This window comes from Vigna radiata, chromosome 2 (assembly GCF_000741045.1).
Source record: "Vigna radiata var. radiata cultivar VC1973A chromosome 2, Vradiata_ver6, whole genome shotgun sequence".
NCBI classification, from domain to species: domain Eukaryota; kingdom Viridiplantae; phylum Streptophyta; class Magnoliopsida; order Fabales; family Fabaceae; genus Vigna; species Vigna radiata.
In genome coordinates, this window is record NC_028352.1 from 20,342,706 (window position 1) to 20,347,765 (window position 5,060).

The following is a 5,060-nucleotide window of genomic DNA, read 5'->3' on the forward strand; positions in this document are numbered from 1 at the left end:
CACCATCCATAATCACCAAGTGATGAAAAGTCTTCCTTCCCAATGTAACAGTGTCGGCTCCTCCTCCGAATATCCTAGGGTTGCGTGCCTCTCCCAATTTATATGTCAATCGTTGCTCTTCATTCTCCAACAAGTGCCTTCTGGATTACAGCAAGATGCTGGGACGTGGGCCGCTGCACCTTCATTCTATGGGTCGTGACCTATTGGACCGTGACACTTTGTGTTGTCCAAGAAAGAAAATGCAATCTAGAAGCTTGTATGCATGGAGGCATGGTGCAGGTTGCTAACTTCTCTTTCCCGTTACTGGACCAGGTGAATGCTGGACACGTTGTTGGGCTGTCCCTGAAGCCTTCTGCAATAAATCAAACAATGTGCTGCTGCTTGTTTTGATATTGTACCGCTGCCATCAAGAAACATGTTGGGCCATTATATTGCTTTGCAATATTTATTCTCCCCTGCATTGCTGGACACTCTAAGAAAATTTGTCCATGGGCTGTGAAGTGTGACAAGATGGAAGCTGCTGCTGTATGCTTTCTTTTATTCAGCAGCATGACCGTGTGTACCTCTTCTTTCATGAAAGCTGCTACCAACGTTGCTTTCATTTTGGACGCTGCAGCCAGACTTCTCCACTCGGGTGGCAGCTGGATGTTTGCAGACGTGAAATCCTGGGCCGTGTGAAGCTGAAGGCGTGATGCTTCTAGATGTAGCCATCTCAAATTCTAGCTTCCAAGGTGCACGTTACAACTCATGACCTTGACACTTCTTTTATTCCAATTTCAAACCCAACAATATATGTACCCGTGTGGCAGCTGGCCTTTGGTTGCTTTTCATGCTTTTGGAGCTCCTTCCACGTGTTGGACAATGCAACCTAAATGAATCAACCAAGGAGCTCTTCATTCCAGCCCACACCGCTTGCTCCCTTTTTATACATCCAGCTTCTAAAATTATTTCATAGGTCGTGTGGTACTTCCCAAGCTGCTGCACTTTTATGTTGCTCATGGGCCCCTTTGCTTGCTTCCTTGCTTGGCCTTGACAGTGTGAGAGCTGCTGGACAATTGCCTTCTTCATATGTTGCAACAAAGACTTGTTAGTTTATGGACCAACTGCTATTTGCTCAGGTCGTGCACTACAATTCAACCAGCTGGACTTGAATTGATTTCTCATGGGCCCCTTGCTAGACACTTCTAAAAAAAATCCATTTCCCATGGGTCGTGAACATCTATGGGTCGTTGCTGCAATGTGTCAAGCCTTTAAAGCAAAACATTGTAGCGAAATCTTTTTCTTATTTACAAGCAAACCTTCATTTAACCTCTAAATGTCCCAAATTGTATTTCTAAAATTTTATCGAAAAATAATAATGCAAATAATTAGCTCAGATAATTCAAATTAATTAAAATTAGAATTTCCGGTCAAATTAAGCACTATTAACAAAAACGGGAAAATACCGGACATTAAAGCACAATTCTAGCACAATAAACTAAGTGAAATCAATAAAATATCGACTCATCAAAATAGACCACACTTAGTCTTTTGCACTCCTGAGCAAAATCAAGACTTTTTATTGTTTTTCATTAAGAATATTAAGCTTTTCTTCAAACTTAGCAAGATACTCTTCTCTTTCAATTCTTTCTTTTTCTTTGAGAAGGGTTTCTTGCCTTTGCCAAATTTTAAGTGACTTTAGCTCTTTTGCTAAATTTTTCAAAGTGGGTTTTACAACCTTACTAGAGTCACTTCCAATTTCATAGGAATTAGTCTTAAACATCATTAAAGGTTTTCAAAAATATGCAATGCATCAAACAAATACTTAAATTTCAAAGAAAGTTCCTTAAGAGATTTAAGGAGGCAAAAGACATCCAAGTTCACTTCCAGGAAAAGGAGGTGAATCACAATGGATTGCTTAAATACCAAAACTTTCCTAGCCAAAGTTTACCTTAGGCACTCTTGAACCAAATTTCTCAAAGGGAACTAAAGTTGAAATTAAAGTTGACACACATTAAGCTATCACAATTAAAGAAAGCAAATAAACTAGCTATGCTGCCTAATAATTAAGTTAGAAGAACTTTGGTTCCTCCAACCAACCAACTAAAAACGAAATTTACTAAGAGTTGGCCCAACCTCTTAAGCTTAAGAATTGGAAGAAGAGATGAAAAGCCAAGAAGATGGAGCTCAGAGGGGCTAAAAAGGGCACTAGAAGGAGGGAAAACACGAAGCCCGAGCGACCAGAAGCGAAACCCAACCGAGTTGTATCGACGTTAATCGCTCGGGTGACAATATTGGTCGCCTGGGCAAAGAGAACCCGTAGCTTGGGCAACCATATTCGTAGCCTAAGATGAATATGACGCTGTCTTCTAGCTCGAGCGAATCCCTTGGACGCCTTGGCTAGAATTCGCGTGGATCGGGACTTGTTTCTGCTCTATTTTGATTCTTCTAGACCGGACCCTGTTTTGGCATGCCTCTAGCACTATATAAAGGACCCTGGGGCTCTAGGTTTTGCAGCCCTGGTAGAGAAGAGCATAGCAATACACTATTTTCCCAATTCTTAAACTTTCTTTCTCATTCTTTCTTCCATTGTTCATAGAGTTCCCTCATGTCTATGGGGAACTAATTTATATTTTTTTGTTGGGGAATGATGCAAGCTTGTAAACTCTCATGTATTTGAATTGATTCTTAATTCCATATGTTTTTTCATTAATTGTTAGAGTAATTCATCTGTTTTTATTCTTGCTTATACAATAACTTGATTTATGAATTGCATGAGTGCCAGGAGCTTCCTTTAAATTTAGGTTCTTGTTGAATTACTCCTAAGGGTTATTTTGCTCAGGGTATGAGCCTTAGTCGTTTAACCTCTTGATCTTCGCATCTTTTTACCAGGAATGCTAGGAATTTTATGAACTGGTAATTAGGGACAAGCTTATTTACTGAGGGATCTAGTTTAAGTGATTTTGTGAGGGACGTTGGCATTAATGCATAAAGAAAAATTCCTATATATATGAGAGAGAATTTGGTGAAATCTAACCCCAAAAACATACCCATCTCATCTAAATCAACCTCCGTTCATCTCTGTGCTCCTTTGCCATTGCATCTTGGGAGGCAACCTAGTTGATTATATCTGTTTTAACTTTATGATTAAGTGCATTGTAGGTTTGAATCTTGCATTTGAGACGGGAAAGGTAGGTGATTGAAAAATTGAAGGTGGAAATCAAGTGCTACAGGTTTTGATTGCTCAAAAACAAGCAAAGAAGAGGAATTGGAAATTACTGCAACCCGTTGAGCGGCCCATTTGACTGCTGAGCAGTTGCGACGTGTTTTTGTATCGGCTTTTCTTAAAAGTTGAGCGGTTTTTGAAGCTTTTCACTTTGAACCTCTTCTTTGCAAGTCGCCTAAGCGATCTCCCTAAGCCCTAACACTCCTCTTTCACTTTCAAAAGCTTTTTAGAGAGATTTCCCCACTTTTCTCATCACTCATTCACCAAATTCTTATTTTTCTACCATTGATTTGCCAAAATTTGGGGTTTTTAGTTGAGGGTTGTGCATTGGAGAGGGTATTCATTATCAATTAGATGAAGTCTAGCAAGCATCTTGAATCTCCACTCAAGTAAGTTTTACAACTTTGTTCTTAGGGTTTCTAATTGGAATTGGATGAAGAACATGCTTAGGAACATGGTAAATTAGGGCTTTGGATTTCTATGCATGATTTGATGAAATAGAAACTATTTGAACCGATTGAATTGCATGGAATTGATGTGGAATGATGGATTTAGTGTTAGAGTGGAGATTAGGGATGTTAAAAGAGGGTTTTTGAAAAACCCAGTTGAAAACCGCTGAGCGGTCTCCTTGAACCGCTGAGCGGAATTCAGCAAATTGGGGGTTTTTGGTTCTTGGAGGCTTGGACGCTGAGGGGCCCTGTTTTTCCCTCAGTATGGGACTGTGTGTGTTTTGGAAATGTAATTGATGATGTACTAACCTTTAATGATGAATTTATGTGATGTTATTGGACTTATTTGATGCAGGAATGTCATCCTCAAGAAGAGTGAAGACTATGGGTAACAAAAGGAAGGAGCTAGAGAGACAAAGGAGATTTTATTCTCCTAGGTTCCTCTCTAAGAAGCATGAGGAGCATTATGCATCCGTGCAGGAAAGGGGCATGCTGATGGAGAGGAAGGCCGTGTACATCCCTGACTTAGCTCTAGAGTTTGGACTGGAGATAGAGAGGCGATGCTGGGAGAGATTGACCACATATCCTGCACCAGCTAGCATTGAGCTGGGGAAGGAATTTTATGCTAATTCCTTGACCAGAGGAGGAGTATCAGTAGGGAGGTATATGTGTTATGTGAGGGGGCAAATTATCAGATACGACCTCAACACCATCAACAGCTTCCTAGGGACTGAGTGGCCAGGAGAGCAGTGTATGTATGCTGCTCTTATAGGGGAGCACAGGGATTATGAGGACATCGAAAGGGTGATGTGTATCCCTGGGAGACACTTTCAGAGGAACCCTAATGGAGCGCTAATCAACTTCATTAGGGCGGATTGGGCTTCATTGGCGAAGTATTGGATGACATTCACTCATGCCAATGTACAACCATGCTCCCATGTCTCTAATATCACGATGCATCAGATTCTCTTCATCTACTGCATTTTTAGGCATATGGATGTTAATGTTGGCAAGGTTATCGCCGATGAGATTCAGAGCTGCGCTACTACTGTGAGTAGCAGGACACCACTAGGTCATCCGTCCCTGATCACATACTTGTGCCAGCATGCCGAGGTGGACACTGCAGTTCCATCCTATGAGAGGCCGATGAGGGCTATTGATGCCTCCTATTATCGTCAGTTCTGTGGAGGTGACGAGCCAGCCAGAGCAGTTCCTAGGAGACGTCCTAGGAGGGCAGTAGCACAACAGGAGGATGTACTTGCAGATGAACCGGCGCAGCATGCTGAGCCTTTCCAGATGAGGGACATGTACATGTCCTTGATGGAGGCGAGGATAGAGTCTCTCCGCAGAGGGCAGGTAGCCACCCTTGAGATGATCATAGGACTTTATGACACTCCACCAGTGCA